The sequence below is a fragment of the Anser cygnoides genome, chromosome 23 (genome assembly GCF_040182565.1).
Source record: "Anser cygnoides isolate HZ-2024a breed goose chromosome 23, Taihu_goose_T2T_genome, whole genome shotgun sequence".
NCBI classification, from domain to species: domain Eukaryota; kingdom Metazoa; phylum Chordata; class Aves; order Anseriformes; family Anatidae; genus Anser; species Anser cygnoides.
This window is the reverse complement of record NC_089895.1, coordinates 3,560,297-3,573,450: the sequence shown is the minus strand read 5'-3', so window position 1 is coordinate 3,573,450 and position 13,154 is coordinate 3,560,297. Positions and strand designations below refer to the sequence as shown.

Below are 13,154 nucleotides of genomic sequence, written 5' to 3'. Positions count from 1 at the left end.
AGAGCAGATCAATAGTTAGGGTATGCCTAAATTGAAGCGTATGCTGGGGAGCCTTGCAGACTGGTGGCTCAGCGAGCAGCAGAGGACTGGGCTCCAGTTTGGGTGAGCACCCGAGATTCGAAGCAGTGACAGATGCACATTGAGACTGGGACACCTAGCTGAGCCCGACCCCCGGGAACCTCGCAGCCGTTTATCTCACGCCGTGTCAGACCTCTGCTCAATGCGGTCATTCTTCTCAACCGAGCCCACGCTGTGCCGCTTCCCCTGCTCGAGTCTGCGCTGAGACGTCGCCTCCTGCGTGGCTCTGCTCCATCTGTACTGAGCATCCCTCTAGGGCAAACCTCCCCACAGCTTGGTCTGCAGAGACCGAGCTGGATACAGTCATAGCTAAGTGAGAGCCCGTGCAGCACGTTAGGCAGGGCATCAGATCAGAAAATATTAGAAGTCTCTTTTATTGCTTTCTAATGGATCTGACCAAACATTTCCAAGCATTTACCCTGTCACCGTCCATTCTGTTACCTTCCACCCGCAAGCTCTGGTTCTCCTCCACTCCCTGCCACTGACTCATTCAGCTTCCTGGCAGGGCAAGGCTGAATGCAGGCAGAAAAGCTGCACTTAATTTCATACATAAGTATTGTGGCACGATGGGGAAAGGGTTAGCATGTAACCGTGAGGGGTGCTAGAAGACAGAAAAAGCTTTGCCCCAACTCGTTATTGCCCCTCATCCTTTTTTTAAGGGGTATTTAGGGAGTGAGATTTCCCCTGTATCCTCTACGGGCATCACATCCCTGGCTCACCTCATTTACTCAACTAGAGCATGTTTTATTAATCTGGAGTCTCGACAAGGTTCTTTACTTCTATTAATTTATTAATATTGCTAATTAAATATCATATTCGCAAATGTAAATTTCCTAATAGTGTCCCTTCCATTTTCAAATTTAAAAAAAAAGAAAAAGAAAAAGCAGCGGCAGCAGCTTGTTATGTTAGTCAATTGAAAGCAATTCAGTCTAATCAGAAGAGGGGGGTGGCTCGTGTCTGCAGCAGAGGGATGGCCACTGTTTGCTCTTGGGCAAATAACCACCTTCCAGCACGATTTTTAACAGCCGGATTTCAGGAACAAAACGGGGTGCACGGAGCAAAAGAGGATGGGGAAAGCAGAGTTTGGTGTACATGGGAACAGGCGCCAGCAAAACACCTCAGCAACTGTCACGGCAGGACGGATGGGTGCTGGGGGGCTGCATGCAGCCAGACCCCTGACACTGCACTGGGTCTAAGGGGAGGAATAATTTAACGGGCAGCCTGCAAGGCTGGGGCACGGCTGGTCTGCGGGAAGGGGGGGGGCACACCGGCCCCTCAGGAGGAGAGTGAGCCTCTGCAGAAAGAGGGTGGGCAGGGGGACACCCAGCACCTGAACTGCACTTTGTGCATTCCCCTCCTGAAACTTTTGCCTATGTATTTGTACACGTATTTTTGGGCAGTTGTGATAATTCAAGTGTTGGGATGACTGGGCTGGTGTTGCATTAAGGAAAGTTTTAAAAATACATTATATCGTTTTTATTATTAATGGTAATGATATGGGCCTGCTCGTTATCTTTCCTTTTGCTATGAGCGCTGTAATCTGAGGATGCTGTGGCAATGTGAAATGGATAATGCAGGGGCACTGCTAGATTTGGTTCTGTTTTAAAATTCCATCCATAGTTATTATCAGAACCCTGGAAAATAATGACATTTTGTTGCCTTTTTCAGAGGGTTTATCAAAAGCTAAGAAACCTTTTTTTCCTGCCTATATTGTGCAAAACAGACTTCAGTAAAAAGAACATTATTCTCGTCGTATGGAGGGAGAAACATGGGCACAGAAGGCAAAATACAAATCCTAAGATTATTGTTCAACATCTCTTCAGATCTCCTCCCTTTTCCCTAGGTTAAACTAGGGTTAAACGTTTGCAGGAAGGCACAAAACAGTACAATACCAGAAATTTGGGTGCAGAAATTTGGGCTATCCAGTCTTCTGTCTCCTGCTTTAGATGCTAAAAACTGCCCTAATGCAAGCCATGAAAGCATTAGGAGGGTACACACTGAACCAAGGGAAAATACAGAACGCTGTCTCCCAGCAGGGGACTTTTTTCTTTATGCAGGCAAAAATTCCCAAACATAAACCCTTGGAAGGCTTCACGATCCCGGACGAAGGGCAGCACTGACCAGGACAAAAGCAAACCCTTCAAACCGAGAGCTCTGTGGTGGCAGAGGCAGCCCCGCAGATGCGGTCAGACCCTACCTTTGGGGACAAACACAGGTGGAAGCGAGGTCCCAGCCCCAACATCTGCGCTGAACCGCAGCCCAGCTCCCTGGTGCCTGCACACCCACAGGTACGGGCTGGTACGGACAAATGCTGTGCAGTCCAGACAGAGGGGGCTGCTGTTTTAACAGAGGTATGTGTCAGGTGGGGCGGTAAAGGACTGAAGGGGCAGGGGAGAAGGGGAGCAAACAGCCACCACAAAACCCCTTCTGGGTCTCACACAGAGAAAACCCAGGACGCCCTGGCTGAACTGGAAGGAACTGGTTCTCGTCGCCTCACACACACTGGTCTCCAGCTGTTAATGATCTCTGTTGACGCGAACATCATTTCCTCTGCGTCCCGGTGTGTATAATTGAGTGGGTCTGTGATGGGGAGACAGCACTGCCAGCTTCCCAGTCAGCACTTACTGACAGCCTAATCTCAGCTCAAGAAATGTTGCCGAGGTATTGGCTTCTGATGCCATGTTATCTCCCCAGTTTGAGAAAGTAGAGAGCTCACCTCCCCACGCAGATATAATAGGAGAGGACATCACCTTAATTCCACCTCCATTAGACCTCAGAGAGTCGACTGCGACCCCACTAACCTCATCAATATTCAAAAGCTTAACAAAAAAAGGCTATAACTGGGGAAGTCAGAAATAATGTAATGCAGTATTGATTATTTTATGGTACGATTAGGTGTAATTACATCTCTCAAATTTTATTTTAATGTTACTTTCTACTACTTTTAGCCTTTTAAAATTATCCAAAACATCTCCGTTTAATGGAATGAACATGCCTTCAATTTAAATGTGAAACACTCTTTTTCTGCTAAAGTGTGACCTCAATATATTTGAAAACATAAATTACTGCTATGTATAAACCATAAAAAATGAATGATGAATTTAATTCTGGTGAAGCGTGAGGGACTGGGAATGCAATGGGGAAATACTGTTTATCCAGAGGAGAGGGGACAGCCCAGGTGGAGAGGAGGCGAAACGTGACCTTCTCTAACGCTGCATGGGACACGACATCTGAAGGACTTGACTTTGGACTAACAGACAGACTAAAGGCAAAAACCATTTATTCCCTGGATCTAGTCCTTAGCCAGCCTCGATCAGCATAGCTTCAGTGCAGTCAAAGGAGTTATGCTGATTTACACCAGTGGAGATTTTAGTCCACTGTATTGGCTCGGTATTTGATGCCCTCCAGCGCTGCCGGATGAGCAGAGGTGGAGGTTACAGCCGGAGACCCGCAGGGCAGCCTCCTAACTTCGCAGGCCTCTGCGCTGCCAGACGGGTGTAAAACAACCTCTGCATAAACAAGAATGGGGCCCTAAGAACCCAGCCGAACCCTCCCACCTCTCATTTGACAGCATCACCTCACCCATTATTAGAACTAATTACATTCATTACTGTGGACCTAGGAGCCTTAGCCGTGAACCAGGGCTCCATTACTGAAGAGATCAGACAGCCGAGTGTCCCTGTTCAACCTCCACTAGAGCCCTGTCGAACACACCAGCATTCGGGTCCCTGGGCGATATCACCAGAGATATTTAATAAGTAATGATAGCCCAGAACTGCTTCCTCGGTGACCACACACGGGGATGTCTTCTGGGACCCCTGTTTTAACAGTAATCTAAACCTAGACCTCCCCGATGCTCTGCAGACCTCTGAGCACTCACTGTGCAAGGTAACTTCTGGCTTCGTATTCGTAGCGTCCTCAACCTCCATCAACAAACATTTCCCCGTTTTACCTCTTAACAGGCAGGTAGGGAAGAAAGTATGCTCTCACCCATAAGCATGCATAATAGTTCAAGTTTATGCTTGAGGAAAGGGTGGCTAGTAGGGTCACTGATAATGGTCTTAGAGCTCCTTCGGGCCAGTGTGAGTGACAGACTGTTAAATTAAAGTAATTTTCATATTAGTTCCCTCCCCACCTCCTGCCTTTCACCCACTGAAATCATTTAAGTCTAAGCTTTCTCTATCACTGGGGGGTATAAAGAAGGCACGTCGAGGAGAAATCTGAAAGATAGACAGGCAATTGCAACGTAACTGCTGGGGAATCTCAGCTTCTGTGCTAATATATTCCGTATATTATTTGCAAATGGAAAAAAATTTCCAATAAAGGTATCAAACACCTGGGGAGAGTTCTCCTCCACTGCATCTCTCAGCTACACACTCTGAAGGACCAGGCACAGCACGGTGTTCCTGTCCATGTCAGAGCTGGAGACGCATGGATGAGGTTAGCAAGCCATCCTGGCTTGATCCCCCGAATTTTGATCCTCCCCAAGCTTGATCCTGGCACTGATCCCCAAAGTCAGTGACCAGGAGCCTCCTGACAAGCTCCAAGCCGCAGCTGCACTGGTAGATAGGCGTTGCCTAAGCGCAGGCTTTCGGGGTTAACTCAGGACTCTGCAAAACCACCTCTCAAATCAGAATGAATACCCTGGGAAGAAAGTTAGAAACGGAACAGGTATTGTTACTGGACAGAGACAGTTCTAGTCTTTTAACCTGCAATGATAACTTTATGCAAAAGTCTGTTAATTACCTCAATTCCTAAGAAAATGTGGGAAGCAAAACTTCGTTGCCCTGAAATACCATCATCTGTGGAAGCTCTGCATTGCTGGGTACTTTATTCATTAAATTTCAGAGAAGGGCATTAATAAGGCCTAAAGTGAATTGTGGATCTGGGTAAATGATTCACATTCTATTTTATAGGTCTTTCTGTTAAAAAAAAAACAAACAAACCACACCACCTAGCTAGCCCTTGGCTGAGGAGAGCACCTGCCTACAGTAAGCGACAGCATCTTACATGGCAGCTCACCAAGCCCTTCCATCCTGAGAAGTGCTCATACACTGCCTTCCACTAGCCACATTATATTCAGAGTGATGATTCTTCCATGCTGGCAAGCGTTGCCCTTTCACAGGCATCTTTTACAGGCGAAATTCTTTTGTAATAGGAATACTATCCAGTGATATCACTCACTATATTCTGCTTACCGATCTTCTCTGTAAGTCCAGACAAAGAATCAGGAGAAAAAGCCACAATCCTATCTGCAGACTTGGAAATCCCACAGGTTTTTCAAGGAAAGCTACCACCCCCATTTACTGAAATATACCTATAGAGAGGTGGCACCGTATTGCCCCCACACTCAAGGAATGGATTTTGCTCTGCTGGATCAGCAGGCTGAGGCTGTCATCTTGACAGTCTAGAACATCCCATGACCTCCTAGCCTACTGTACTTCACCTGGAAGGAGCAACTTTAGCAACAGGTACAAAAGACAGATTTCAGCCTCTCATACAGCAGCAGCAACAAGGCTGCTGAAAATCAAGAAATTCATTTGGAGGAAGAATCAGAGCAGCCTGAAGCCTTACAGCAGAAAGCTTACACCAATAGAGATCTATCTAGTGAACTGCTTGAAGGAGCTGCATTTTCAAACATTAAGCTAAACTGAAATCCACAAACCATTAGGTAAGTTTATTAGGTGGGTTTTCACCGGCACAGCTGAATCAGCTCTGGTCGAATTGTGCATGTTCACTGAGAAGACAAAAGTGGTAATGTTGATTATGTGAAGCAAAAGAACTATCTGGTTTGATTGGCAGCCTGGCCGGTTTATGAACTTACACTTCCTGAAACTCACATACTCCTCTCTTAGCATTTGTTCAAACTGAAAAGGCAATGGGCTGTGTAACGTGGTAATTGCTGGGATCGCTCCCGATAGCTTTGCAAGGCTGGTCTTTGTTCCAGAACTACTAATATGGACTTTTCATGAAGGGCCTGCCTGTTTAATCCACAACTTTTCAAAAATACCTGCCAGCAGTTCAGTGAATTCAGCAGCCAATTCCCTAAACATCCCAGGATGCTCATCAGCTGGACTTGCTGATTTGTTGCTATCCATTCTTTCAAGTGTTCCCTTATCTGCTTTACATCAACAGCTAGGGTGCCAAGATGCTCATTACTTCCTAATGGTCCATATTCCATTTCTATATTTTTCTTCTTAAAGACCAATTAAAAAAAAAAGTTAAGTAGCTCAGCCATTTTAGAATCACCATTGATTCCAGCTCTCTCCTAATTTATTAATGGGCTTACCTTCTCTCTCATATTTCTTTCCCCCGATATACTTGGAAGAGCTCTCATTATTTATTGTGGCCCTTTGGGCCAACATTAACTCATTCTGCTTCCTACCTACACTGAAAGCTGGAAAGGTTTCTCCATTTGCCTGCTGGCTTCCTCCCCATTGCTGGATGAGTTCAGATATCTAGAGGTTTTCGAATTTGAAAACCCAGGAAGTTCTGTGTCATTCCTACTCGAGCCACACCAACTCCAGCAAGCCTTGGAGATCAAAAAAATTCAGAACTGAGCATGTTCTAGCATCTCAGGAACACCAATATGATACAGTATTTCATGAGCAGTCTATCTAATCCAGATTCCATTACCGTTACTTGAGAAATAAGTGCTTTAGAGAAAAGCACAAGAAATCCCACAAAATTGAAGTAAAAATAATTTGACTCCAAGGAAGATTCCATCAGCTCCAACCAAAACAAACAAAATGCAAAGGTTCTGCATTACAAAGTGTCCCATGGGTGTCAGGCACATAATTTCCCTATTTTTTTCTCTGTATTTTGGGAGAATCTCAGGCTGTGAGAATAGTTGCATTGGCTGCCAGGATTTACTGGATTTTCTCTCTCTTTTCAGATGAGCAAATTATTCATAAGACTGAAGTAGGGAAATCCACTCCTCCCCGGCCACAATCAAGTTTCACATCAATTAGGCAAATTGACATGAGGTTTAACATTTTCCCACTTATGCTTCCAAAAGTACTATGAAAACAAACCCCCAAATTGATATCCAAACTAACCCTGCCCTGTAAAGCAACTTCAGGAAACGCTTTAGAAGGTAAAAATGTTAACCAGAAAGACGCAAGTATATCAGATTAGCCAAATACAAAACGGTTGTAAGAATATAGGCAGACTGCCTTCAAACAACGTATTTCACACAGACAGGCACCGAGAGAAATCACAGGTCAGACATAAGAATAGCATTTACAAGCCCATTCGAGGGAAAAAAATCTTTCTACAAGCGTTTCTGATGCCTGCAGTGTAGAGCAAATGAAAAAAGGGATGCTTGTGAGGCATGAATGAAAGGTACATGTGTACCTCCGTGCACGAGTGTGCATGTACGTAGAGCTGTGTACAGCAGAATGTTTCTCCGTGGGTGAATTACACACATACAGATCTTCTGCTCTTTCACCACTCTCCCCCCGCCCGGGTTGGCAGCAATGGCAGGGAACAGCTCGCAAACGCACTTCACCACTTCACAAGTAGTCACTCCGGGCTATATACAGACTGCTCTTGTGCTGACCCTCTGACTTAGAGCAAGACTAAAGAACAGCTTACAATTGCGCTTACTCCCAGGTTTATCCATCATTTTTCAAGTCTCACCTGCAGGAGCAGGAGTGTAATCCAGCGCGCAGTGCTAATCCCAAGGCAGCACAAATCCCTGGGGACAGACGAGGCCTTGCTTCCCATTTGAAGAATACGCAGTGACTGATTAAGCAAATTGTGTGTCTGCATTTCCTATGAATATCCCTGACGATCTATTCCCAGCTCTGTTTTCTATTTAAAGTTGGCATGATGGATGCTTGGAGAGATCCTGTATGCTCATCCCTAACAGAGTACCAGTATAAATCCTCCTGAGATAATTCAATTTATCCATTATCATTATTTGTAATAGAGTAGCACCTAGATGCCATATTACGCTCAATGGACACATACTAAGAGGCAGCTTCTATCCAGAAAAAAAATAAAATAAAAAATTTGAATGGACAGACCTGCAGAGGAGGAAAATGGAAGCACAGGGAGAAAAAGCTTCCCTCCTCTTGACCAGTCTCACACAGGAAGCCCTTGGCAGAGCTACAAAAGCTCCCGACCCTTCCTCCAAATCAACGAGTACAATGGGAACAACTAAAGGCTCAAACTGTAATCTTTGAGTACGCGCTCACAACTCGTTACCAAACACGATGGATCACCAACTTCCCTGATGTTTCTTTTCTTTATTGTATGCACTGGATGGCACAGAAACTCCAAATATAGCAGCTCAGAAATCTCTTGCCTATTCCCTACTTGCCGGCAAAAAAAAAAGAGCTTGTTTTGATATTTGCAGGAGTGAATTAATTTGGTCTTCCCGATACGATCTCAGACACACCCCAATGACACTTACACCCACAGCCACAGAGGCTGATAAAATCATCAGCTGACTTCTCAGCTCAGCAGCAGTCTTTTTCACCCGTTTCTAGGATTATGAAATACATATTTTGTGTGGCTGGCTAATGCCAAAGTTACAAAATCCGTGTAATTAAGATTAATTTAAGAGCTGGATTGGATCAGCTTGTGGCATCCACCCATTAATTAAAAGAAACACTTTGAATTTCAAGCGGCTGCCTTAATATTTCACTCTGTGCTGGCACTGTTAACCTCAAATTGGCAAGCAAGATGCGAGTGCCCAGGTGTGAGAGGCTGGGGGCCATTGGTTAAGCAAGGCTGCCTGCACTGGGAGACAGATGCCCTCTTCTGGAAGGTGCGTACACATTGTCTGTACTGACTTCCCGATCCAGTGTTCGCATGAATACACGTACATATACCCACACTAAATATACAGAAGCATAAATTCTATATTTGTTTACACAGATTTATGTACACTACACACGTTTTTCCAATGCCACATATATGCTGCACATAGCTGGTTACCTGAGAGGATGACACGTTTGATTTCCATGAATGTTTACGAGTTATTTCAGAAAGCTTGGGTTTTCTACCACATAGGTGTATGTGTATTAGCTCTAGATACAAGTATGCACTGCTCATGTGTGCTAGATTTTATAAGCCATGCAAAGAGAACACTCAAATGGGTATGTGTTCAAAGTTGCAGGTAAAGTATTTCAACCCAGTGGAAAAAAAAAAAAAAAAACAGTGACAAACCTGCTGCAGAAGTTTACATGGATGGATGGATGGATGGCTTTGCGGATTCTTCGGGGGCACCTTCCTGTCCAACTCATCTTATATTTCCACAAAATCTGACCATTGTTGTTAATTATTTGCATTGTCCTAGCACCCGAAGTCTTAAATAATCTGTCATTGCTTTTGTTGCATAAATAAAGAAGGGAATCTGCTTACTGCCCTGAAGAGCTTATAGTCTAAGGTACAGAGCATTAAAACCATGCTGTACGCTGAAATGTAAAACTTCAGGTCCCAGGATTACCTTTCATTTGGAATGGTTCCATTTACCCCTTGGGAATGAAATGAGAAATAACACAGATTTGGAATAACTTATTTTTTCAATTTGACTATGTTGATCACCTCATGCATATGAGGTGCATATGGGAATATGAACAAAGATACATATATGCACCCTGGGACATATTGATGTATATGCATAAAAGCACATTAATTCAAAGAGGAAGTTAATTTCTATGAGATGATGCACATACACAAAGTGTGTCAAATGTACAAGGATGTGGATATATGTGCATATACATCAGGAGATTGCATTTATATGACCATAAGAACACGCCTATAAAGGTCTTTAAGCAAACTTGTTGGAGAGGATGCAGACTATGTGTAAACAGCTGGAAAAATGCATAAGACCAAATGTTTTTACTTACTGTTGTAGTACAAAAAAGTTAAGAATCTCTTTCAAATCCAGATTTTCTCTCGGATTCTACAGCTGCTGAGTCTATTTGTTTTATGTATATTTTATTATCTGAAGTGCTCTCATGCAAAGACATCATTTTAACTCATTTAGAATAAAATCTCTTCCTCTTCTCTTTATGACAGGGTCCCACCTTCTCTGTGGGTGGAAAGAAGTTTGGCCCAGCACAGCATGATGCTCTCTTCAGCACCTCCTGTTGGGTGCTGTTAGACTGGTCTTTCTCAGATACATCCCATCACTTAACCCATGGCCTGTGGCTCAATCAGAGATCAATAAGTCCCTCATAGCAGCTTCTGGTAGATGAGATGTAAACCAGCCACTGTCTTCCTGCCTTATTCTCCCTATATCATTCCATCAGCACTCAGTGCTGAGCACACGGCTTTGATCAAACTACTAGTTTCCCTTCCAGACATCATCATGATCCATATCCAACTATCCTTCAGCAGGGCAGGCTCCAACCCCTCTTATTAGTGGCTTTGTATTTGCAGAATTGTGGCAAGTACAGGCTGGATAACTTGCATGTGTTTAAAATAATCTAAATAACTGAACAAGTACTGGATTTAATTTAGTTTACGGAGAGGTTATTCCCAATTCTATCACCCTTTTCTCCTCTCTCTACTGAGACCCGGAACAACAGAAGCAATCCAGCCCCTTACATAATTTCTTATACTAAATCAAGTTATAAACAACCAAAAGGCTCACATATAAATACAGGCATAACTTTACCTTTCTGTGAAATGCAGCCGCATCTGGAGTACAACACAGCAGATGTTCAGAGCATGGCAAAACTGTGGTCCAGTGAATCTGCAAGGGAAAGGAAGACTTTGATTAACACGTCCTGTACCAACTGAACTGGTTAGCAACAGATTAGTTTAAATAGCCATATCTGCATTTTTGCAACTAATGTCTGAAAGCAGAGTAGGGGTGAGAGGACTTGTTCAAGCTTAGCAGCAAGTGATCCAACAGTGGTTAGAAGCAGAATCTAGAAATAAGGAGATACACAGCATTGCCTATTTTTTTCAGCACCTCTGCTGAGTTACACTTAAGAGTACCACGAGATCTTTAACAACCAGCAATGACCAGAACGTCACCCAAATACGACTGCAGAAGCTGCTGTAACTAATAACCAACACAAGTTTCCATGGTGAGGATTGTAAGATAGCCACCGCTCCTGATACCAGCAGATCTCTGCCCTGCCGGCGGTCACCAAGCCTACCTGCACCTGAGGCCAGGGCATGGCAGTGGATTTTAAGGTGTCAGTGTACTCTACATGTGTTCTCATTCTGGGGGAAAATGTTCATGATTATTTCATTTTGTGGCGGTAATGGAAAATACATTTTAGTGCTTGTGTTCTGCATTTGCAATTCATGTTCCCATACATGATTACATTAAGTCTGTGTTCTGTCATTTTTGATGAATGTAGCTTGTTTTCTGTAAAAAACAGACTCTGGGATGGAAAGTGACAGAAGTGAAGCTGTAACAAAGGATGATCAATTTTTTATGGCCAGCCCCAAATGCAGAGGAAGTCCCTGAATGTCTCTCTGAAGCTGGGGACCCTTCAGTCATGGGCTGAAGCATGACCCATTCCTGTCACCACACTGCTTCTGGCAGTCACGGGGCAACAGTGGCCTGTTGTACATTTGTTTTTTTTGCCAAAGTTGATGAACTAGCTTTTCATTAACAGGTCAGCGGCTGAGAGCACTTTGGCCTCTGCAAGCTTCCACAGCTAAAGAGCAAGCAGCATGGCAAGGGGCGGTGGGTGGCTTTGAGTCACCTACTGGCACGGTCACCTACATGATCCTTGGATATATTGGCTGTCCGTCCCAAGTCAAAAAGCAAAGAAACTTGAGGAGAAAAAAGGCGTAAGGAAGAGATAAGAGTTACTCAGAGGTAGCTGTTGGAGGCTCCACTGGAGTTTATTAGGATAGCTGCACTGGAGATGACATCCTACAAGACTTAGCTTCCCAGGGACTGAAGACTGGAAATCAAAGTGAGGCAAGTCAGGTTTCTGATGGAGGTTTGGGCTGATCTTAGACACGGACCCCAAATAAGAAAAATTGGTCCCACGTATTTGTAGGGCATTAAAGGTTCTGCTGATGGCAGTTCCAAAGCCTGTGCAGTGTTGTTTTTGTTCAGGTAGTCATGAGCCAGACCCTGATCTTCGACTCAACAGTAACCACCCTGAAGCCCGAGAACTGACGCTACAGTTTCCCTGCCTCACAAAAGCTGGGAGTAAGGCCTCTTGGCACACAGCTCGAGCTCATTCTGCTGTTCGAAATTCTTACCCAGGCTACAGTGGAAGAAGCGGAGGGGCTGCAGGATTTGTTCTTGCTCCCTCCCCTCCTCGGGGACATGTGCTCACCATAAGCAGATGGTTTCAGAGATTAAGTTCTAAGGAGGCATTAGCAGGAATATCTGCACACAGTGCCCGGGCAGCTGCCTATGCTCACACCTGTTCTAAGTTTCACAGCTTTCAAAGAGTCAGTGTTCAAGGCTTTTTTGCCCTTTCCTTTTTTGGGAAATTGAAGCTTTCAGGGCAAACGCAGAGCCGGCTTTTGCAGAGACTGAGGGAGTTCTCAAACAGATTCCCTGTAGCTGCAACTCACTCTAGATTTTTGGCCATTACTGTCAGGCTCTGAAAGAGAATCAAGCTATTTCCTTCCTCCAGAAACTACAACAAGGAGAACTGCAACTTAGAAAGAAGTTAAAAGCTCAAATCGCAGGAAGGAGAACTCATAGTTACTTACCTCTAAATACTAAAAAATTACTGGATCACAACTGAAGACCAAGGGATTTACCCTTCACGTTTCAGTGCATTTCTTTGGCCATGTTTCTTCTGATCATCAGCTTTAGTTCAGACAGATCTAGCAAGACAAAGGGCAGCAAGTAGCACTGGAGGCTGCCCCAGTGGTCTCCAGCTGCAGGGCACGTGGTTAAGGAACGTACCTCCAGGTTCTGCGCCGCTGGGGACAGGGGCTTGTCGCATGCGACGTCAGTAAATGAAGCTGGAGGTGCTGAGCTTGGGTCACTTTTTACAGGAAAGGGTTCTCCCTTGCTAAGAGGAATTTAGGCAGCTGGATAAGGGGAATCTGGCACCTGCGAGTGCAGCCAGTAACAAAGGAGTACCAGCAAAGCAACCACAGCAGAATGTCTCCTTGGGTTAGCCATA

The 13,154-nt window shown here is 44.6% G+C and overlaps 1 protein-coding gene across 3 annotated transcripts in view; it reads right to left on the bottom strand.

The window, feature by feature from the left end:
* CASZ1 (castor zinc finger 1) overlaps positions 1 to 13,154 on the bottom strand; it is a 279,324-nt gene that overhangs the window by 229,028 nt on the left and 37,142 nt on the right. For all 3 annotated transcript variants that reach the window (XM_066982071.1, XM_066982072.1, XM_066982074.1), the window contains one exon: positions 10,712 to 10,789. The gene's annotated coding sequence lies outside the window, so the exon portion shown is untranslated. The remainder of the gene's footprint in view (positions 1 to 10,711; positions 10,790 to 13,154) is intronic.